Below are 25,847 nucleotides of genomic sequence, written 5' to 3' on the forward strand. Positions count from 1 at the left end.
AATTAAGTCCCTGGTCCTGATGAGATGACACTTTAAGAAATCAGAACAGGAATAGAGGCGCAGACCTACTGGAGAACGGACTTGAGGATATGGGGAGGGGGAAGGGTGAGTTTTGACAGGGCGAGAGAGAGTCATGGACATATACACACTAACAAACGTAGTAAGGTAGATAGCTGGGGGGAAGCAGCCGCAAGGCACAGGGATATTAGCTCAGGGCTTTGGGACAGCCTGGAGGGGTGGGATGGGGAGAGTGGGAGGGAGGGAGACGCAAGAGGGAAGACACATGGGAGCATATGTATATGTATAGCTGATTCACTTTGTTATAAAGCAGAAACTAACACACCATTGTAAAGCAATTATACCTCAATAAAGATGTTAAAAAAAAAAAAAAGAAATCAGAGACATTCTACTTTTAAACCAAGAATATATCATAAATTGTATTATTCCCAAATTTTCTGTGTCCTCCTTGTGCATTGTCATGGAACTTGAAGTAGACCTTCTATATGGAAGAATATCCTTCCCCACTACAAGTATTTCATGTTTGAGCATGTGACTAGTTTTGGTCAGTGGAATGTGAATGGGAGAAACATGAGATGTATCAGTAGAAGTTAAGAGCTATCACATAGCTCTGCCATCTCTCTCTTTTCCCTCTGTCCCTAGGATGGCATGTACCAGGAAAACACTGCTCCTTCAGCCTAGATTCCAGAATAAAGAAGACATTTGGAGCAGACTCTGAGACAATCCCTAGCTGTTTTGTAACATAAGCAAGAAGTTAATTTTTGTTTTAGTAAGTGCTAAGATTTAGGAGTTCTTTCTTACTGCAGAATAACCTAAAGAAAACTCACTAATACAGAGTGATGACTTGAATAGCCGTGCTTGCTATAGGAAAATTTTAAATGGGGAAAAAGAAGGCAGTAAAACATAAATATCTATACCAGCATCTTTACACCCTCAGGCTGGGTGGATGATGAGCCTTGCAGTGAGGTTGGCTCCTGGTGTGGCATGCCCAGGTCAGTGATAAATGGAGGGATTACCTGGGCATCTGAGCTCCAGGCTGGACTACTCTCTGCCTTTGGCCTCTGGACTTGCATAGATGAGCATTTGGAGCTCAGAGAATGTATTTAGCCATCTATGGGACTCAGTCATCAAAGCTGCTGTGAGAAAATATTTGAATCCATGAATGCTGTGTAGGGGAAGTAAATGTTTTAAAGGAGATTTTTGATGGTCTTGGTGAGTTTAATAGGCACTTGGCCATCTTCTCAGTATCAGTTGTGGATTGCCCACTCTTGTGAAAGTGGTGAGACTTCAGATTGGAGGAAATAGTAGGTCTTTGACATACATCAAGGAACACATGTAAAGGGCCAGGTAATGAATATTTTATGCTGTCACAACTACTCAACTCTACCATTATCCTGTGAAAGCAGAAATTCACAATAGGTAGTGAATAATTGTGGCTGTGTTCTAATGAAACTTTATATACAAAGGCAGGTGACTGGCCAGATTTGGCCTATAGGCTTTACTTTGCTGACCCTTGATGTAGTAGAAAAGAAAATGGAACTTTGTTCCACTAATATCACACTCAGAAATTTGGTGTCAGTTAAAGAGAGGTTCTTGTACACACCTCACCCATAGAAACTTGAAATGTTCTCACTCAGTCAAGAAACCATCAAAACCATGAAGGGAATCATTCCCATGAAGGGAATTACCCTGGGGAACTATTTTGAAAGTTTAATGACAAATTCTATGTCATCAAACACAATGAAAGGTACAGATGCCTTGGTATGAGTGGCATCTGCAGCCTTACCACAGTTTGAGGACCTAGAAGCACTAACCTATGAGAGTGCATGAAACATACAGGAGAAATCAGGCAAATACAGGTTATGAGAGAATAAAAAAAATACAGAAGCAAGTGTTAACAGGAATTCATTATTCCACCTTGTATCACTGTGAAGTGTGCATACTCATTTTACATTTGGTTTGTCAGAAAGAACATTGGCTCTTAGCACATCTCAGGAGAGTAGTTATTAGTTGATTTAGGAAAAAAACACTAGAATAGAGATTTATTTGCTGTATCTTGGCCTTTTTTTGTTACTTTTCTTGAGATAAGAAATATTTTATGTCCCAAGAAAGAGTTTTTGTTTTGTTTGTTTGCTAAACAAAAAATGAATTTAAGTATTTGATATAGTTTCTTCAAAGTCCAAAACATTGAAGTATAAGTTTCCTTGGGAGTTTTGATCATCATTTGTTGCATTCATGGACAGAACATTCCCCTTGGCTTCTTCAGAAAGAATGGTATTCTTAGAGCCATACCTTTTAGAGACCTGAGGATAACCTGAGGAGTTTTTAGCTTTTGAAATTTGCAGCTTTATGGGCTTCAGAGATTCTATGAGTTCTATTACTTATCCCCAATGGGAGATGGCCCCTCAATGGATCCTTTGCCCTGAGTCACAAAAGCCAATCAAATGAAACCAGGTTAAGTATAGCAGAACAGAAATTTTATGCATTGACTATGGAATGGAGAAGGGAGAGCTTGTGCTCTAAAAACATCTTCTCCCTGAAGGGAGGAGAGTAATGGAATTTTAAGGGTTAGGAAGTAGACATGTCATTAGGGCTCTAGGAAAGGGGTGGAGATTTCCAGGGGTATCTGGGGGCAGATGGGGCATGTGCAGTCGTCTTCCATGCTTCTTTGCACAGTGCACAAATTGTTTAGCAGAGCCCTCCCATCACCACCACTTTGGGTGGAGATCTGAGCATGGTAATGTAGCAAAGGTAACTTTTGGACACCTCCAGTTCTCATCTGTGCAGGTGTGTTCCTGTGGTCAAGTCAGAGCCAGTTCGGGGCAGTTGACTACTGCATATCTCTTAAAGCACAGCAGCAAAACATCTCTGTCAAATACCAGGTGCTTTTGAAACAAACACAGAGGTAAATCAAGGCCAGGACTCTTTAGCTTTCAGCTTTCAGGAACTTGTATGGGTGACAGTTCTGGAGTATGGTTCCTTAATATGAACTTTGCCAAAATGCAGGTGATAGTGGTGTAGGTGGTCACCAGATCATGCTGTGAGAAACACAGGAACACAAAAAGAAACACTTTTTGACTGTATCCAGGGTACAAGAAGGTCCTCCTTCCTGTGTTGCTGCTATAGTTCTGGGACAAAATCCTACCTGTCAAGGCTGAAGTTGAGGTTCTACAAATGCTACGACCACATACAACATGTTTATTTACTAGTTTATTCACTGGATTTTATCTCCCACTGATCAGAGGCCTTACATTTAATTTAAGAGATGTTTAGTAGGTGATTTTAATTACATGTATATAACAAGTAACACAAGATATATCAATGTCATTTTATTTTCTGAATATAAAATAAGATCTATATTTCCTAGTTTATGTTGTAACCAAACCAAACATTTTTGTTGTTTCAGAGGAAATGCAGGAGGAAAAATGTTATTTCCTAATGTCATATTTTTGTCTGAGGTGTTATTTTATGTAAAAAATAATTTTGACAGAAGCATAGAAATAAAACCTGAATTCTGTAATGTTTCTTGTGTTCTTAATTTCCAATGTTACATCTTTGTTAGTGTAGCCTTTGAATAGAGCACAAATAAAGACTTTGTATAGTGGGATATAATACCATAAGTTTGAATATATTAAGAAAAGATGTGGCCTGGGGTCGTATATAATTTAAATACAACTATATTCAAATTAACAACGGGTTCCATATAAATAACAGATATTTTTGGTACAATATACTGATATTTAATTTATAGTTAATTCGTGATGCTTTGGGTTATTTATACAAAAGTTATATCTCTTGTTCAGGAATGTAAAATCCAATTGTAACAGCGTTCCAAGGAGAAAATCAGTTACATGTGGAAACATAGTGAAATGATCAGAAGACTTGGAATCAGATAGATACAGGTCTGCTTGTTGGTTTTGCCATTCACAGTCTATTGACATTTCTCAGGTTAATTAACCTCTCTGACATTCATTCTCCTCTTGTATAAAGTAGGAAGAAAAATATCCACCTGTAAAGTTGCTATAAGAATTAAATAAGACAATGTTTATAAAATATTGAGTTCAAGTGCCCATTGAGAAAATGGTGATTCCAATTCCTTTATGCAGTTTAACTCATAGCATTTATGAACTCTGAACAGAAATATGTTTATTTTCCTATAAGAATTTAAGTATTCTGTATTCCTATTTATATCGCTTCCCTCTACACCATGCATTTATTTCTGATATATTTCTTTTATAATACCAAAAATGTATGGATAGAGAGAAAAGTCATATTCATTAAATAAGATTTCATCTCTAATTAAAGTCTTAACAATGTAATGCTAAAGAGCATTGCTTTTGGGTCACTGAATATTTAATCCAAATTATTCTGTATTTTTTACATTATCTTTAAAGGTTATTTTTAAATATTGCTTTACTTTATGAATCCTAGAAACAAAAAGCATAACTCATCTTGAATCCTGTAGCATAAGCCAATCCAAGCTATTATTTTATTTTTTTAAATTTTGATTTAAATACTGTGTGTTCATTGTAGAAGGAATAGAAAATATGGATTTAAAAGAGAAAAAAGGTCCTGTCCTGCCTTTCTGGATTTTACACTTTTTTCAGATGGCCCTTTTGACCGGGGGGCAGTGAGACTTCATTGTAGTGCAGATTTCCTTTACAGGCTTGCTTGGTTGGCCAAAAAGGGCGTATGCGTTTTTTCCTGAATATGTTCAGGAAAAAACGCATACGCCGTCTGATGGGTTGGAGGATGGCGGAAGAGTAAGACGTGGAGATCGCCCTCCTCCTCACGGATACACCAGAAATACATCTACACGTGGAACAACTACTACAGAACACCTACTGAAGGCTGGCAGAAGACCTCAGAGCTCCCAAAAGGCAAGAAACTCCCCACGTACCTGGGTAGGGCAAAAGAAAAAACAGAGACAAAAGAATAAGGACGGCACCTGCACCAGTGGGAGGGAGCTGTGAAGGAGGAAAAGTTTCCACACACTAGGAAGCCCCTCCGCGGGTGGAGACTGCGGGAGGCGGAGGGGGGAGCTTCGGTACCGCGGAGTAGTGCACAGCAATGGGTGCGGAGGGCAAAGTGGGGAGATTCCTGCACAGACGATCGGTGCCGACCGGCACTCACCAACCCGAGAGGCTTGTCTGCTCACCCGCCGGGACCGGCGGGGCTGCGAGCTGAGGCTCGGGTTTCGGTTTTGGACGGAGCGCAGGGAGAGGGCTGGGGTTGGCGGCTTGAACATAGCCTGAAGGGGTTGGTGCGCCATGACTAGCCGGGAGGGAGTTCGGGGAAAAGCCTGCACCTGCCGAAGAGGCAAGAGACTTTTTCTTCCCTCTTTGTTTCCTGGTACGCGAGGAGAGGGGTTTAAGAGCACTGCTTATAGGAACTCCAGAGACGGGCGCGAGCCGCGGCTAAAAGCACGAACCCCAGAGACGGGCGTGAGCCACGGCTAGAAGCGCGAACCCCAGAGACGGGCGCGAGCCACGGCTAGAACCGCGGACCCCAGAGACGGGCGGGAGACGCTAGGGCTGCTGCTGCCGCCACCAGTGGGGCTGTGTGCGAGCACAGGTCACTCTCCGCGCCCCTCTTCCGCGGAGCCTGTGCAGGCCGCCACTGCCAGGTTCCCGTGATCCAGGGACTCCCCGGGAGTACGCACGGCGAGTCTCAGGCTGGTGCAACGTCACTCCGGCCTCTGCCGCAGCGTCACGCCGCCTCTGCCGCCGCAGTCCCGCCCCGCACGCAGTGCCCCTCCTTCCCCTATCCACCAACCCCCAGCCTGAGTGAGCCGGAGCCCCCGAATCAGCGGCTCCTTTAACCCCGTCCTGTCTGAGCAAAAAACAGCGGCTCCTTTAACCCCGTCCTGTCTGAGCAAAAAACAGACGCCCTCCAGCAACCTGCGCGCAGGGGCAGGGCCGGGTACAAAGCTGAGCTCCTGTGAGCTGTGAGAGCAGGGAGGAGAGGGGGAGGTCTCTCCCAGCAGCCGCGGAGGTGGCGGATTGAAGCTCCACAATCAACTTGATGTGCCCTGCATCTGTGGAATACCTGAATAGACAGGGAGTGATCCCAAATTGAAGAGGTGGAATTTAGGAGCGAGATCTGTGATTTTTTTCCCTTTTCCTCTTTTTGTGAATATGTGCGTGTATGCTTCTGTGTGAGATCTTGTCTGTATACTCTTGCTTCCACCATTTGTCCTAGGGCTCTATCCGTCCATGGTTTTCTAAAAAAAATTTTTTTTCTTAATAATTAATTTTAATTGTAATAACTTTATTGTACTTTACCTTCGTTCTTTCTTTCTTTCTTTCTTTCTTTCTTTCTTTCTTTCTTTCTTTCTTTCCTTCCTTCCTTCCCTCCTTTAGACAGCAAATCACCCCAGGTTGAGGAGGTGGTCTCTGGGAGCAAGATTTATGATTTTTCCCCCTTTGCCTCTTTTTGTGAACGTGTATGTGTATGCTTCTGTGTAAGATTTTCTCTGTATAGCTTTGCTTCCAACATTTGTCCTAGGGTTCTATCCGTCCCTTTTTTTTTCTAAATATTTTTTAGTTCAATAACTATATTATACTTTATTTTATTTTTACTGTATCTTCTTTCTTTCTGTCTTTTTTCCTTCTTTCCCTCCTTCCTTCCTTCCTTCCTCCCTCCCTCCCTCCCTCCTTTCTTTCCTTCTTTCTTCCTTCCTTCCTTTCCTCCTTTCCTTCTTTCTTTCCTCATACTTCTACTAATTCTCTCTACTTTTTCTCCCTCTTATTCTGAGCCGTGTGGATGAAAGGCTCTTGGTGCTCCAGCCCAGGAGTCAGGGCTCTGCCTCTGAGGTAGGAGAGCCAACTTCAGGACACTGGTCAACAAGAGACCTCCCAGCTCCACATAATATTAAATGGTGGAAATCTCCCAGAGACCTCCATCTTAACACCAGCACCCAGCTTCACTCAACGACCAGCAAGCCACAGTGCTGGACAACCTATGCCAAACAACTAGCAAAACAGGAACACAACCCCACCCATTAGCAGAGAGGCTGCCTAAAATCATAATAAGGCCACAGACACCCCAAAACACACCACCAGACGTGAACCTGCCCACTAGAGAGACAAGATCCAGCCTCATCCAGCACAACACAGGCACTAGTCCCCTCCACCAGGAAGCCTACACAACACACTGAAACAACCTTAGCCACTGGAGACAGACATCAAAAACAACGGGAACTACGAAAGTGCAGCCTGCAAAAAGGAGACCCCAAACACAGTAAGATAAGCAAAATGAGAAGACAGAAAAACACACAGCAGATGAAGGAGCAAGATAAAAACCCACCAGACCTAATAACTGAAGAGGAAATAGGCAATCTACCTGAAAAAGAATTCAGAATAATGATAGTAAGGATGATCCAAAATCTTGGAAGTAGAATGGACAAAATGCAAGAAACAGTTAACAAGGACCTAGAAGACATAAAGATGAAACAAGCAATGATGAACAATGCAATAAATGAAATTAGAAGTACTCTAGATAGGATCAATAGCAGAATAACTGAGGCAGAAGAACGGATAAGTGACCTGGAAGATAAAGTAGTGGAAATAACTACTGCAGAGCAGAAAAAAGAATGAAAAGAACTGAGGACAGTCTCAGAGACCTCTGGGACAACATTAAACGCACCAACATTCGAATTATAGGGGTTCCAGAAGAAGAAGAAAAGAAGAAAGGGACTGAGAAAATATTTGAAGAGATTATAGTTGAAAACTTCCCTAATATGGGAAAGGAAATAGTTAATCAAGTCCAGGAAGCACAGAGAGTCCCGTACAGGATAAATAGAAGGAGAAATACGCCAAGACACATATTAATCAAACTATCAAAAATTAAATACAAAGAAAGCATATTAAAAGCAGCAAGGGAAAAACAACAAATAACACACAAGGGAATCCCCATAAGGTTAACAGCTGATCTCTCAGCAGAAACCCTACAAGCCAGAAGGGAGTGGCAGGACATACTGAAAGTGATGAAGGAGAAAAACCTGCAACCAAGACTACTCTACCCAGCAAAGATCTCATTCAGATTTGATGGAGAAATTAAAACCTTTACAGACAAGCAAAAGTTGAGAGAGTTCAGCACCACCAAACCAGCTTTACAACAAATGCTAAAGGACCTTCTCTAGACAAGAAACACAAGAGAAGGAAACGACCTATAATAACGAACCCAAAACAATATAGAAAATGGGAATAGGAACATACATATCGATAATTACCTTAAATGTAAATGGACTAAATGCTCCCACCAAAAGACACAGATTGGCTGAATGGATACAAAAGCAAGACCCTTATATATGCTGTCTACAAGAGACCCACTTCAGACCTAGAGACACATACAGACTGAAAGTAAGGGGATGGAAAAAGATATTCCATGCAAATGGAAACCAAAAGAAAGCTGGAGTAGCAATTCTCATGTCAGACAAAATAGACTTTAAAATAAGGACTATTAAAAGGGACAAAGAAGGACACTACATAATGATCAAGGGATCGATCCAAGAAGAAGATATAACAATTGTAAATATTTATGCACCCAACATAGGAGCACCTCAATACATAAGGCAAATACTAACAGCCATAAAAGGGGAGATCGACAGTAACACATTCATAGTAGGGGACTTTAACACCCCACTTTCACCCATGGACAGATCATCCAAAATGAAAATAAATAAGGAAACACAAGCTTTAAATGATACATTAAACAAGATGGACTTAATTGATATTTATAGGACACTCCAACCCAAAACAACAGAATACACATTTTTCTCAAGTGCTCATGGAACATTCTCCAGGATAGATCATATCTTGGGTCACAAATCAAGCCTTGGTAAATTTAAGAAAACTGAAATTGTATCAAGTATCTTTTCTGACCACAACGCCATGAGACTAGATATCAATTACAGGAAAAGATCTGTAAAAAATACAAACACATGGAGGCTAAACAATACACTACTTAATAATGAAGTGATCACTGAAGAAATCAAAGAGGAAATAAAAAAATACCTAGAAACAAATGACAATGGAGACACAACGACCCAAAACCTATGGAATTCAGCAAAAGCAGTTCTAAGGGGGAAGTTTATAGCAATACAAGCCCACCTTAAGAAGCAGGAAACATCTCGAATAAACAACCTAACCTTGCACCTCAAGCAATTAGAGAAAGAAGAACAAAAAAACCCCAAAGCTAGCAGAAGGAAAGAAATCATAAAAATCAGATCAGAAATAAATGAAAAAGAAATGAAGGAAACAATAGCAAAGATCAATAAAACTATAAGCTGGTTCTTTGAGAAGATAAACAAAATAGATAAACCACTAGCCAGACTCATCAAGAAAAAAAAGGAGAAGACTCAAATCAATAGAAATGAAAAAGGAGAAGTAACAACTGACACTGGAGAAATAAAAAAAATCATGAGAGATTACTACAAGCAACTCTATGCCAATAAAATGGACAATCTGAAAGAAATGGACAAATTCTTAGAAATGCACAACCTGCCAAGACTGAATCAGGAAGAAATAGAAAATATGAACAGACCAATCACAAGCACTGAAATTGAAACTGTGATTAAAAATCTTCCAACAAACAAAAGCCCAGGACCAGATGGCTTCACAGGTAAATTCTATCACATGTTTAGGGAAGAGCTAACACCTATCCTTCTCGAACTCTTCCAAAATATAGCAGAGGGAGGAACACTCCCAAATTCCTTCTACGAGGCCACTATCACCTTGATACCAAAACCAGACAAGGATGTCACAAAGAAAGAAAACTACAGGCCAATATCACTGATGAACATAGATGCAAAAATCCTCAACAAAATACTAGCAAACAGAATCCAACAGCACATTAAAAGGATCATACACCATGATCAAGTGGGTTTTATTGCAGGAATGCAAGGATTCTTCAATATACGCAAATCTATCAATGTGATAAACCACATTAACAAATTGAAGGAGAAAAACCATATGATCATCTCAATAGATGCAGAGAAAGCTTTTGACAAAATTCAACACCCATTTATGATAAAAACCCTCCATAAAGTAGGCATAGAGGGAACTTTCCTCAACATAATAAAGGCCATATATGACAAGCCCACAGCAAACATCATCCTCAATGGTGAAAAACTGAAAGCATTTCCACTAAGATCAGGAACAAGACAAGGTTGCCCACTCTCACCACTCTTATTCAACATAGTTTTGGAAGTTTTAGCCACAGCAGTCAGAGAAGAAAAGGAAATAAAAGGAATCCGAATCGGAAAAGAAGAGGTAAAGCTGTCACTATTTGCAGATGACATGATACTATACATAGAGAATCCTAAAGACGCTACCAGAAAACTACTAGAGCTAATCAATGAATTTGGTAAAGTAGCAGGATACAAAATTAATGCACAGAAATCTCTGGCATTCGTATATACTAATGATGAAAAATCTGAAAGTGAAATCAAGAAAACACTCCCATTTACCATTGCAACAAAAAGAATAAAATATCTAGGAACGAACCTACCTAAGGAGATGAAAGAGCTGTATGCAGAAAATTATAAGACACTGATGAAAGAAATTAAAGATGATACAAATAGATGGAGAGATATACCATGTTCTTGGATGGGAAGAATCAACATTGTGAAAATGACTCTACTACCCAAAGCAATCTACAGATTCAATGCAATCCCTATCAAACTACCACTGGCATTTTTCACAGAACTAGAACAAAAAATTTCGCAATTTGTATGGAAACACAAAAGACCCCGGATAGCCAAAGCAATCTTGAGAACGAAAAAAGGAGCTGGAGGAATCAGGCTCCCTGACTTCAGACTATATTACAAAGCAACAATAATCAAGACAGTATGGTACTGGCACAAAAACAGAAAGATCAGTGGAACAGGATAGAAAGCCCAGAGATAAACCCACGCACATATGGACACCTTATCTTTGATAAAGGAGGCAGGAATGTACAGTGGAGAAAGGACAGCCTCTTCAATAAATGGTGCTGGGAAAACTGGACAGGTACATGTAAAAGTATGAGATTAGATCACTCCCTAACACCATACACAAAATTAAGCTCAAAATGGATTAAAGACCTAAATGTAAGGCCAGAAACTATCAAACTCTTAGAAGAAAACATAGGAAGAACACTCTATGACATAAATCACAGCAAGATCCTTTCTGACCCACCTCCTAGAGTAATGGAAATAAAAACAAAAATAAACAAATGGGACCTAATGAAACTTCAAAGCTTTTGCACAGCAAAGGAAACCATAATCAAGACCAAAAGACAACCCTCAGAATGGGAGAAAACATTTGCAAATGAAGCAACTGACAAAGGATTAATCTCCAAAATTTACAAGCTGCTCATGCAGCTCAATAACAAAAAAACAAACAACCCCATCCAAAAATGGGCAGAAGACCTAAACAGACATTTCTCCAAAGAAGATATACAGAATGCCAACAAACACATGAAAGAATGCTCAACATCATTAATCATTAGAGAAATGCAAATCAAAACTACAATGAGATATCACCTCACACCAGTCAGAATGGCCATCATCAAAAAATCTAGAAACAATAAATGCTGGAGAGGGTGTGGAGAAAAGGGGACACTCTTGCACTGCTGGTGGGAATGTGAATTGGTTCAGCCACTATGGAGAACAGTATGGAGGTTCCTTAAAAAACTACAAATAGAATTACCATATGACCCAGCAATCCCACTACTGGGCATATACCCTGAGAAAACCAAAATTCAAAAAGAGTCATGTACCAAAATGTTCATTGCAGCTCTATTTACAATAGCCCGGAGATGGAAACAACCTAAGCGCTCATCATCGGATGAATGGATAAAGAAGATGTGGCACATATACACAATGGAATATTACTCAGCCTTAAAAAGAAATGAAATTGAGCTATTTGTAATGAGATGGATAGACCTAGAGTCTGTCATACAGAGTGAAGTAAGTCAGAAAGAAAAAGACAAATACCGTATGCTAACACATATATATGGAATTTAAGAAAAAAAAATTGTCATGAAGAACCTAGGGGTAAGACAGGAATAAAGACGCAGACCTACTGGAGAACGGACTTGAGGATATGGGGAGGGGGAAGGGTGAGTTTTGACAGGGCGGGAGAGAGTCATGGACATAGAAACACTAACAAACGTAGTAAGGTAGATAGCTAGGGGGAAGCAGCCGCAAGGCACAGGGATATTAGCTCGGGTCTTTGGGACAGCCTGGAGGGGTGGGATGAGGAGAGTGGGAGGGAGGGAGACGCAAGAGGCAAGACATATGGGAACATATGTATATGTATAGCTGAATCACTTTGTTATAAAGCAGAAACTAACACACCATTGTAAAGCAATTATACCCCAATAAAGATGTTTAAAAAAAAAAAAAAAGAAAAAAATACACACTGTCCATAAATCTATGAATCAGAGATAACCACTTATTACAATACATATATATATAATATAATATTGTAAACATTTTGTCACTGTAAACTAAATGATGACCATCTCTCTCAGTCAAATATACTTCTATAATATAATTATTTTGCTGCATAATATTTAGTTGATTGCATATATTATAATTTATGTAACAAATTCTTATTTTTGAGTATTTAATTACTTTTATTATGAAAATGCTGCCATTAGTATCTATGTTTTTTTTTTTTTTTTTTGGCTGTACCACGTGACATGTGGGATCTTAATTCCCTGACTAAGGATGGAACCCACACCTACCTGCTTTGGAAGTGAAGAGTCCTAACTATTGAACCACCAGGAAAGTCCCTATTAGTGTCTATCTTTATAAAACTATTTCCTTGTTTGAATCCCTATGTGTAGAACTATTGCCTAAATTCAGACAGATTTAAAATTCAACATAAATTTTCATGTAGAGTCTCATAGCTAATTTCTCCACTAGAGACTACTTTCTTTGTTTCTAAAATGTCATCTATGTAGATGTTAATTTACTGTAACTAGCATTGCAGACATGCAGTTCATAAACTCTTTTTTGAACTGTTTAGTGTTTCATAACATCCACCCTCGAATTAATACTTTCAGGGTTCTTTTTTTAAAACAATAGTAGTTTTCCCCAAATCAAGTTTTTTCCTCCTTTGAATTTTTACCCTCTTTTATTTTCAGTAGTTATTCCAGTTATTTCAATATGTTTTTAATTTAGTACACTCTACTTTAAATTAATATTACAGTATTTCTCTGTAATGTAAGAACCTTCTAAGTAATACTTTGATATATACTCTTCCTGTACTTTGTGCTATTATTGTCATATATTGTTATTATTTGTACTTTAGTCTATGTCTGAAATTTTACTATCTGGATAGTCTGTGAATCTGTTATGTTGTCTATTGTTTGGGGTATTTTTGGTTTCAGACACGTGCTTTTGTCTCTGTGTGCCTGATCTTTTAAATTCAGTGCCATTTGTTGTTTTTGAAAAATTATAGAGATAATTTGATGCCTAAGGTAGTTATTTTCATCCCAAATAAGATTTATATTTGTTTCTGGCAAATAGCATTACCAGATCCCCTTAATCCCAGCAAGGATTGAAATGATGCAAATTGAACTTCGGTCCTTGTAAGGGCTGGGCTATTTTAGCTTACCCTAACTCTTTAGGTGCAGCCCTTGGGGACCCCAGTCTTAAATCTGGGGATTTGCCAGGACCTCCCTCTCCTTGCCAGGCTCTACATTTCAGTTTTTATCTTCTCTAATTGACAAGGCTATTTTAAGTCCAGTTTAGCTTCTTAGTCTCTGGAGGAAAGTGATCCAAATGCCAGGCTTATCTTTCTAGATTTTCTTCTTCTCTTTGCTTTTGGTCCAAGGATCCATCTCTGCCTTTGTAGCTCTTCAGTGCTTTTAAATTTAAAAAAGAATACTTTGTCCAACCTTTGTTTAGGGTTATACCTATAATTATTTTGATACCTTCCTATGCTTTCAGTAATACTAGTTCTGAAAAACTTTAAATTGTGAAATATAATACATTTAGAAAAACAAATAAATAAAGGGACAACTTAACTAATGAAACTAACACTGAGGTTATGACTTTTAATTTTGAGCAAAACTATTTGACTCTAGAAAGTTTACTGGTATTCACAACAATGATTGTTATAACCCAGTAGAATATAGTAATCTTAATTAGAATGATAAGCACATAGAAACTAAAGGTTACAAGTGATACTTACATAGAAATGATAAATTTACATCAAGAAACGTATTAGTTCTAAAATAGAGTGTAAATTTTTCTTAGTTGGGGAAAAATAAGGGTATTCTGAAGCTAGTTCACTAATTAAGGTTTAAAGAAAACACACATCATGGATAATTCAAAGAAGTAAGAAATTGATTACAGTTGACCCTTGAACAACATGAGTTTGAACTGCACAGGTCCACCCGCACATGGATTTCTTTAATAAATAATAGAGTACTACATGACCCATGATTGGTTGAATCAGTGGGTGTGGAACCTGGATGTGGAAGACTGACTGTAAAGTTATACACAGATTTTCTACTGCACAGGAGTCAGTGTCCTTAACTCTTGCATTGTTCAAGAGTCAACTATATTATTGTTCATAACACTCTTTCTACCAGAATTAGCATAAGGATATTTGATTTGAATATACAAAAATGGAGCATTCTGATTTGAGAAAATAACTCAATATCATTTATTAATTTCATACCTTTAAAAAGTAACTATCTTGCAATGGCCAGTGGCCAAAGTGAAGGATATAGTGCATCTGTGTAAATTTTGTAAAGATGGCCTTGTCCTCTCTCAAACTGATACTTTCAGGGTCAGGGTCAAGTATGGGATGACTGGAGAGAAAGTGAGATTTTATCTACTGAGGTGAGACACGGCAATGTCCTGACCTTTGTGGGAGAACAACACCCCTGATAACTGTGGAGGACATTCAACCTCAGGTATTGCAGGAAGAGGGTGAGAGCAATAAATGCTCTCTTTCACTTCAATATGTAACTCTACACCCATGCAAAACAATCATACCATGTGTCTGGGTCGTCAAGCAACATTTACTGCTGGTGGCATGGCCTCCCTTTGGGTTTGTCATCCAAACTAAGTGCTTGAAAGTGAAAAACTCATGTGACTCTGGCTGGTCCTGTTAATGTGCACTGCTTGATGCCATCACTGGAAGTTCCCCATTGCTGCAGCTATGCCAGTAGCCATGAAAACTTTGTATGTTTTGTGAAATACCTTTTTATCTCATATTGAAAATGTAGCTTTTAAGTGGGTGTAGGATTGCTATAAGAAAGACATACACATAGATTCTAACATGATTCAAAATAAAGTCATTATATGACAACTTAAATCAAAAGGAAGGTGAAGGATCTAAAGCTGGAGAATTTAATGCCAGTAAAAAATGGTTTGATAATTATAGAAAGAGGTTTGGCTTAAAAAAATGTAAAGATAACAGGAGAAGCAACTTCTGCTGACCAAGGGTCAGTACACAACTTCCCAGAAGCCATTAAGAAAGACCTTGAGGGGAGATCAAGATGGCAGAATAAAAGGAACAAATACAACAAAAATACATCTACATGTGGAACAATTCTCACAGAAAACCTACTGAATGCTGGCAGAAGATCTCATACAAACAATGCTACAAGAAAGATCCTACATAACAGTGTAGGACAAAAGAATAAAAAAGGAATTGGGATGGGACATGCACCCCTGGGAGGGAGCTGTGAAAGAGGAAATATTCACTCACCTGCTGTTGCATGTTGGGGCTGGGTGCTGAAACTTGGACCTCAGCTGACAGACTCAGGGAAAGGAATGCATGGAGACAGTCCAAAGTGAGTGGAATGTGGTCTGGGCCTCAAAAAGTGGTGCATGCAGGACAGACCTGGGTCTTAACAGAAGCCCCATTGTTAACTTTTGCATGAAGGGAGGGATGGGGCCTTGCCATAACAGCCTCATTCTTGGCTTACTCACAGCAGGTTTGGCTCCACCTCTACAAGCTCCAGGAGCACACAAACCCCAATTGGTTGCCCACACACAGAGGTGGAGCTGAAATCTGAGATGATCCCTGGTGGTTCTGCAACTTCAGTGGATTTATGCCACCAGTGGTTTTGTAAGCTTGATGCATGCAGGACAACTGAATGGATTACTGGGGTTCCCATGGCTGGAGCAGGTCAAAGGTTAGTAGTGGCAGGCTTTGAGGACATGTGCATGTGGAGGCAGGGCCAGGGTCTGCACTGATTCTCTAGCTCCCATGTCAGGTCCAGGTGCATAAGTATGGCAGGTCCCAGGGCCAGACTTTTGTGGATCTATGCCAGTGGCTTTGTGAGCACAGTGCCTGATGAACATCTGAACTGATTGCCTGTGTTCACATGGCTGAGGTGGGGCTAGGGCAGTGCCAACAACAGGGTACATTGTAAGCCTCTGCAACAGATGACAGATGATGCCACAGAGCTGACTTCCCAGTGGACAGTCCTTGTGGAGGAATAATCAGTGACTTCTATACTAGTGCGAGTGCTCCAGTCCTGCCTACCTCTCACCACAACTTAGACCACATCTGGGGGCTTCCATTCCAAAAACTGGGGAGCAGACCCTGCCACTGACAGGGCTGTGACAACCACAGAGCAAAAAGGAGACCCACTCAACATCCACTGCAGGCTCTGATCACCACAACACCAATCACACCCCCTATTAAGGGAATAATTGTCATCACACACTGAGGAAAGACATGGAAGTCATCCATACAAAAAACAGCCCTTGCACCACAAATATTAGACACACACAGGCTACACAGGGCGGCTCCCATGTAAAAAAAAAAAAAGCCCTTCAAGAGCACACTAGATAATAGTTTCTCCTAAATGAATAGAGTCAGACAAATGTAAGTACAATGAAGAAGCAGAGGAACCACTCCTAATTAAAAGAACAATAGAATTCCCTTGAAAGAACAAACAATGAAACAACCCTGTCCAGTCTACTAGACCCTGAGTTCAAAAAGGAGGTAATAAAAATATTGAAGGAATTAAAAAAGTATCAATAGAAATGCAGATCACTGTAACAAGGAACTAGAAACTGAAGAGGAGCCAATCAAAATTAGAAAGCTCATTTGCTGAGACATAAACTGAGCAAAAGGCAATAAATAGCAAACTAAATAATGCAGAAGAATGAATAAGTGATCTGGAAGATAGAATAATGGAAATCATGCAGCCAGAAGGGCAGACAGAAAGACAAAAAAAAGTGAAAGCAATAAATGAGATCTATGGAATAATATAAAGTGAGCCAATCTACACATAATAGGGATCCCCAAAGGAGAAGAAAGAGAATAGGGGATCAAAAATGTATTAAAAGATTATGGCTGAAAAATTCCCAAACCTAAAGAAGAAAACAGATATCCAGTTACAGGAAGCATAGAGGGTCCCAAGAAAGATGAACCCAAATAGACCTACACCTAGACATATTATAATTAAATTGGCAAAAGTTAAATATAAAGAGAGGATTCTAAAGGTAGCAAGAGAAAAACAAAGGATTAGTTACAAGGGAACCCCCCTAAGGCTATCAGTTGATTTCTCTACAGAAATGTTACAAATGAGAAGGGAGTAGCAAGATATATTCAGTCATGAAAGGGAAAATCCTGTAATCTAGGATACTCTACCCAACAAGATTATCATTTAGAATAGAAGGAGAGATAAAGAATTTCTCAGAGAAGCAAAAACTAAAAAAATACAGCAGTACTAAAAATATCCTAAAATAAATATTGAAAGGTCTTCTCTAAATAGAAAAGAAGCAAGAATCCATAGGGAAAATAAAGATCACAATAGGAAAGTAAATCACTTAAATAAGTCAGTACATAGCTAAAAAAAATTAAAAATTTTTGTGAAGGTAATAATAACTAAAATGAACAGCAAAGGATAACTTGAAGATGTAAAAGAAGACATCAAAATAATAAAATATGGGGGAGGGGAGTAAGAAAATGTAGATTTTTTAAAAAGAATATGTTTGAGCTTATATGACAACCAGTCTAAAGCAAGTAGATACAGTAATGGGATAACATACTTGAAAACCAGGGTAACTACAAATCAAAAACATGCAATAGATTCACAAAAAATAAAAAGAAGAGAACTCAAGCCTAACACAAAAGAAAACCATCAAACTACAAAAGGAAAAAGAAAGGAACAAAGAAGAAATACAAAATCAACTGGAAAACAAGGTTTAAAATGGCAGTAAATACATATCTATCAATAATTACCTTAAATAAACTAAATGTTCCATTTAAAAATAGAGTGGCAGATTGGATAATAAAACACGAGCCTACAAGGCAGCTTATGCTGCCTACAAGGGACCCATTTTAGGGGTAAGGACACACATAGATTTAAAGTAAGGAGATGGAAAAAGATATTTCATACAAACAGAAATGACAAGAGAGTGGGGGGTCATAATACTCATAACATACAAAATAGACTTTAAAAGAAAGGCCGTAAAGAAAGATAAAGAAGAACACTATACAATGATAAAAAGATCAATAAAAGAAGAGGATATTACACTTGCTAACATATATGCACCCAGTTAGGAGCACATAAATACATAAAACAAATACCAACAGACATAAAAGAAGAAATTGACAGGAACACAATAAGAGTAGGAGAGTTCAACATGCCACTTACGTCAATGAACAGATCTTCCAGACAGAAAATCAGTAAGACAACAGAGATCATAAATGATACAATTGAACAGTTAGACTTGATATTTTCAGGACATTACATCCAAGAAAACAAAACAGAATACACATTCTTTTCAAGCACACATGGAACATTCTCTAGGATAGACCACATACTAGGACACAAAACAAGCCTCAACAAATCTAAGAGGATAGAAATTATTTCAAGCATCGTTTCTGACCACAATGGCATGAAGCCAGAAATCAACACAAAAAGAGAAACAGGAAAAAATAATTACATGGAGACTAAACAACATGCTACTAAAAGACTGATGGGTCAATGATGAAATCAAAGGGTAAATTAAAAAGTACCTTGAGACAGCACAATCATACAAAATCTATGAGATGCAGCAAAAGCAGTTCTGAGTGAAATTCATACCAATGCAAGCCTTCCTCAAAAAAACAAGAAAAATCTCAAATAAACAACCACCTACCACCTAAGTAAATTAGAAAAAGAACAAACAAAACCTAAAGTCAGCAGAAGGAAGGAAATAATAAAGATCAGAGAGGAAATAAATAAAATCGTGATGAAAGAAACAATAGAAAAAGTAAATAAAAGCAAGAGGTGGTATTTTGAAAGGATAAACAAAATTGAGAAGCCTCTGGCCAGGTTCATCAAGAAGAAAAGAGAGAGAACCCAAATAAACAAAATAAGAAATGAAAGAGGAAAAATAGTAGCTGATACCACAGAAATACAAAAACACATAAGAGAAGACTATGAACAATTACACACCAACAAACTGGACAACCTAGAAGAAATGGACAAGTTTCTAGAAACATACAGCCCACCAAAACTGAATCAAGAAGAAATAGATAATTTGAACAGAGCAATAAGTAGAAGTGAAATAGAATCTACAATAAAAAAGAAACTTCCAGCAAACAAAAGTCTAGGATTGGATAACATCACTGGGGGAATTCCACCAAACATACAAAGAAGAAGTTATACCAATCCTTCCTAAACTTTTCCAAAAGATTGAAGAGGAGGGAACACCCCCAAAGTCATTCTATGAAGCTACCATCATCCTGATACCAAAACCAGACAAAGACAGTACTAAAGAATTATTATTATTATTATTATTAATAGTACATGCTAATATCTTTGATGAATATAGACGCAAATAACATCCAAAAAATGTTAGCAAACAGAATCCAACAACCTATAAAAAAGATCATACACTGTGATCAAGTAGGATTCATCCCAGGGTCACAAGGATGTTTCAACTTATGTGAGTCAATCAATGTGATACACCACATCAACAAAAGAAAAGACAAACACCATATTATTATCTCAATAGATGTAGACAAAGCATTTGATAAAGTTAAACATTTGTTCATGATAAAAACTCTTAACAAAGTTGGTATAGAGTGAACATATCTCAACATAATAAGCTATTTGTGACAAACCCACAGCCAGCCTAATACTCAATGGTGAAAAGCTGAAAGAGTTCCCACTAAAATCTGGAACAAGACAGTGATGTCACTCTCACCACTTCTATTTGATATAGTTTTGGAAGTCCTAGCCACAGCAATCAGACAAGAAAAAGAAATAAAAAGTATCCAAATTAGAAGGGAAGATGTAAAATTGTCACTGTATGCAGAAGACATGATACTATATGTAGAAAACCCTAAGAACCCCCCACAAAAACTACTAGGTCTAATAAATGAATTCAGCAAAGTAGCAGAATACAAACTTAATATACAGAATTCTGTTGCATTCCTTTACATTAACAATGAAATATCAGAAAGAGAAAGTAAAAAAAAATCCCTTTTAAAATTATATCAAAACAAACAAACAAACAAACAAAAAAACCTAGGAATAAACCTAACCAGGAAGGTGAAAGACTTATAGGCTGAGAACTATAAAACATTGATAAAGAAAATTCAAGATAACTCAAAGAAATAGAAAGATATCCCATGATCCCATATTGGAAGAACTAATATCATTAAAATGGCCACAATATCCAAAGGAATCTACAGATTTAATACCAACCTTATCAAATTACCCATGAGATTTTTCACAGAACTAGAGCATAAAATTTATATGGAACCACAGAAGACCCAGAATTGCAAAACAATCCTGAGGAAGAAAACAAAGCTGGAGGCAGAACCTTCCTAGACTTCAGACAATACTACAAAGTTACACTAATTATAACAGTGTGGCATTGACACAAAAACAGACAGAAAAATCAAAGGAATAGAATAGACAGCCCAGAAATAAACTTACACACCCACAATTAATCTTTGACACAGGAGGAAAGAATATACAATGGAGAAGACAGTCTCTTCAGCAAGTAGTGTTGGGAAAGCTAGACAGCCACATGTAAGTCAATGAAGTTAGAATACTCCCTCACACCATATAAAAGAATAAATTAAATGGCTTAAAGACTTAAATATAAGACATGGCACCATAAAACTCCTAGAACATGGACAAAACATTCTCTGACATATATTACAGAAATGATCTCCTAGGTCAGTCTCCCAGGGCAATAGAAATAAAAGCAAAAATAAACAAATGGAACCTAGTCACACTTAAAAGCTTTTGTACAGCAGAGGAAACCATAAACAAAACAAAGAGACAACCTTCAGACTGGGAGAAAGTATTTGCGAAGGATGCAACCAACAAGTGCTTAATATCCAAAATATACAAACAGCTCATACAGCTCAATAGAAAAGAAATGCAACCCAATCAAAAAAAATGGGCAGAAGACCTAAATAGATATTTCTCCAAAGAAAACATACAGATGGCTAACATGGACATGAAAAGATAAACATCACTAGTTATTAGAAAAATGCAAATCAAAACTACAATGAGGTATCACCTCATGCCAGTCAGAATGGCCATCATTAAAAAGTCTACAAATAATAAATGCTGGAGAGGGTGTGGAGAAAAAGGAACCCTCCTACACTGTTGGCGGGAATGAAAATTGGTGCTGTCACTATGGAAAACAGTGTGAAGGTTTCTTTAAAAATTAAACATAAAGTTACCATATGAGCCAGCAATCCCACTCCAGGGGCTATATTTGGAAAAGATGAAAACTCTAATTTGAAAAGATAGATGCACCCCAATGTTCATAGCAGCACTGTTTACAATAGCCAAGACATGGAATCAACCTAAATGTCCATTGACAGATGAATGGATAAAGAAGATGAGCACCGGAATGTAATGCAGAAAGGGATAGGTTATCTCTACTGTTTTGTGCAAATGCAATTGGGTTTATGATTAGGACTGTCCTTCTCTGTATAGCTGTTAACCCCTGAGCCTTGAAGGGAAAAGTTAAACACCAGCTGCCAGTCTTTTGGTTGTACATCAAAAAGGCCTGGGCAATGAGAATCCTTTTTCTGGATTGGTCTTATTGATGCTTTCTCCCTGAAGTCAAGAAGTATGTTGTCAGTAAGTCACTGCCTTTTAAAGTTCTTCTGATATTGGACAATATCATTGGCCACCCAGAACCCCATTCCTACACTGTTGGTAGGAATGTAAATTGGTACAACAATTATGGAGAACAGTTTGGAGGTTCCTTATAAACTTAAAATAGAGCTACTATATGAAGCTGCAATCCCACTCCTGGGCATATATCTGGAGAAAACCATAATTTGAAAATATACATGCACCCCAGTATTCATAGCAACACTATTTACAATAGCCAGGACATGGAAACAACCTAAATGTCCATTGACAGAGGAATGGATAAAGAAGATGTGGCACATATATACAATGGAATATTACTCAGCCATTAAAAAGAATGAGATAATGCCATTTGCAGCAACATGGATGGACCTAAAGATTGTCATATTGAGTGAAGTAAGACAGACAGAGAGACAAATATGACGTGACACTGCTTATATGTGGAATTAAAAAAATTGGTACATATGAACTTATTTACAAAGCAGAAATAGAGTCACAGATGTAGAAAACCAACTTATGGTTACCTGGGGGGAAAGTGGGAGGAGGGATAAATTGGGAGATTGAGATTGACATATACACACTATTATATATAAAATCAATAACTAATAAGGACCTACTGTATAGCACAGGGAACACTTCCCAAAACTCTGTAATGACCTATATGGGAAAAGAATCTAAAAGAGAGTATATCTGATATATATTGTTGTACAGCAGAAACAACACAATATTTTAAATCAACTATACACCAATGAATTTTTTAAAAACATTTTTATTGCAGTATAATTGCATTACAATGTTGTGTTAGTTTCTGCTGTACCACAAAGTGAATCAGTTATATATATATATATATATATACATATATACACATATCTCCTCCCTCTTGCATCTCCCTCCCACCCTCCCTATCCCACCCCTCTAGGTCATCACAAAGCATCGAGCTGAACCCCCTGTGCTATGCAGCAGCTTCCCACTAGCCATCCATTTTATATTTGGTAGTGTATATATGTCATTGCTACTCTCTCACTTCGTCCCAGCTTCCCCTTCCCCACTGTGTCATCAAGTCTATTCTCTGCATCTGTGTTTTTATTCCTGCCCTGCCACTAGGTTCATCAATACCATTTGTTTTTGATTCCACACATGTGTGTTAGCATACGGTATTTGATTTTCTCTTTCTGACCTACTTCACTCTGTATGACAGACCCTAGGTCCATCCACCTCATTAAAAATAACTCAATTTCATTCCTTTTTATGGCTGAGTAATATTCCATTGTATATATGTGCCACATCTTCTTTATCCATTCATCTATCAATGGACTTTTAGGTTGCTTCCATGTCCTTGCTATTGTAAATAGAGCTGCAATGAACATTTTGGTACATGACTCTTTTTGAATTATGGTTTTCTCAGGGTACATGCTCAGTAGTGGGATTGCTGGGTCATATGGTAGTTCTATTATTAGTTTTCTAAGGAACCTTCATACTGTTCTATATAGTGGTTGTATCAATTTACATTCCCACCAACAGTGCAAGAGGGTTCCCTTTTCTCCACACCCTCTCCAGCATTAATTTTTTCTAGGTTTTGTGATGATGGCCATTCTGATTGGTGTGAGGTGATACATCATTGTGGTTTTAATTTTCATTTCTTTAATGATTAGTGATGTTGAGCATCTTTTCATGTGTTTGTTGGCAATCTGTATGCCTACTTTGGAGAAATGTCTATTTAGGTCTTCCATCCATTTTTGGATTGGGTTGTTTGCTTTTTAGATATTGAGCTGCATGAGCTGCTTGTAAATTTTGGAGATTAATCCTTGTTCATTTCTTCATTTGCAAATGTTTTCTATTCTGAGGGTTGTCTTTTTGTCTTGTTTATGTTTTTCTTTGCTATGCAAAAGCTTTTAAGTTTCATTAGGTCCCTTTTGTTTAGTGTTGTTTCTATTTCCATTTCTCTAGGATGTGGGTCAAAAAGAATCTTGCTGTGATTTATGTCATAGAGTGTTCTGCCTATGATTTCCTCTAAGAGTTTGATAATGTCTGGCCTCACATTGAGGTCTTTAATCAATTTTGAGTTTATTTTTGTGTATGGTGTTAGGAAGTGTTCTAATTTCATTCTTTTACATGTAGTTGTCCAGTTTTCCCAGCACCACTTATTGAAGAGGCTGTCTTTTCTCCACTGTATATTCTTGCCTCCTTTATCAAAGATAAGGTGACCTTATGTGCGTGGGTTTATCTCTGGGCTTTCTATCCTGTTCCTTTAATCTATATTTCTGTTTTTGCAACTGTACCATACAGTCTTGATTACTGTAGATTTGTAGTGTAGGCTGAAGTCAGGGAGACTGATTCTTCCAGCTGTTTTTCTTTCTCAGAATTGCTTTGGCTATTCGGGGTCTTTTGTGTTTCCATACAAATTGTAAAATTTTTTGTTCTAGTACTGTGAGAAATGCCATTGGTCATTTGATAGGGATTGCATTAAGTCTGTAGATTGCTTTGAGTAATATAGTCATTTTCACAATGTTGAGTCTTCCAATCCAAGAACATGTTATATCTTTCCATCTGTTTGTATTGTCTTTGATTTCTTTCATCAGTGTCTTACAGTTTTCTGTGTACAGGTCTTTTGCCTCCTTTTGGTAAGTTCTTCCTAGGTATTTTATTCTTTTTGTTGCAATGGTAAATGGGCATGTTTCCTTAATTCCTCTTTCAGATTTTTTGTTGTTAGTATATAGGAATGCAAGAGACTTCTGTGCATTAATTTTGTACCCTGCTACTTTACCAAATTCATTTATTACCTCTAGTAATTTTCTGGTGGCATCTTTAGGATTTTATATGTATAGTATCATGTTACCTGCAAACAGTGACCGTTTTACTTCTTCTTTTCCAATTTGGATCCCTTTTATTTCTTTTTCTTTTCTGATTGCTGTGGCTAAAACTTCCAAAACTATGTTGAATAATAGTGATGAGAGTAGGCACCCTTGTCTTGTTCCTGATCTTGGAGGAAATGCTCTCAGTTTTTCATCATTGAGAATGATGTTGGTTGTGGGTTTGCCATATATGGCTTTTATTATGTTGAGATATCCAATAAAAATTTAAAACAAAACAAACATTCTTCTATAAATAAATGGGGCTTCACTTAGCAAATTAATAAGACTTAATAAAAATTCTCACCTAGACACACACAAAAAATAAAAATAAATAAATAAATTTAAAACTAAAGTTCTTGTGATATTGGGCAATTTCACTGGCCACCAGAAACCATATGCATTCAACACCCAAGGTTGAACTTGCCCCCCCCCCCAAACACAATGTCTCTAATTCAGCCTCTAGATTAGGGAGTCATAAAGACCTTTAAGCTTTATTACACATGGTACTTTATGGAAAAGATTGTGTATGCTATGAAGAGAAACCTAAGAGAACATCATAAAGGTCTCGAAGGATTACATTATTGAAGATGCCATTGTTGTTATAGAAAAATCCAAGAAAGCCATCAAACCCCAAGAATACATTCCTGGCGAAAGCTGTCCAGATATTATGCATGACTTCATGGAATTTACAACAGAGACAATCAAGGAAATCATGAAAGAGATTTAGATATGGCAAGAAAGGTGGGGGATGAAGGGTTTCAAGATGTGGATGTTAGAGGAATTCAAGAGCTAATAGACACCACACCAGAGGAATTAACAGAAAATTACTTGATGGAGGTGAATGCTTCTGAACTAGTGCCAGATGATGAGGACAGAGATGTAGTGACATAA

At 38.0% G+C, this 25,847-nt stretch overlaps 1 pseudogene; it reads left to right on the plus strand.

The window, feature by feature from the left end:
* The first annotated feature begins 1,093 nt into the window (after positions 1 to 1,093).
* Positions 1,094 to 25,847, plus strand: LOC116742226 (annotated as a pseudogene).

The sequence above is a fragment of the Phocoena sinus genome, chromosome 17, assembly GCF_008692025.1.
Source record: "Phocoena sinus isolate mPhoSin1 chromosome 17, mPhoSin1.pri, whole genome shotgun sequence".
Classification (NCBI taxonomy): Eukaryota; Metazoa; Chordata; class Mammalia; order Artiodactyla; family Phocoenidae; genus Phocoena; species Phocoena sinus.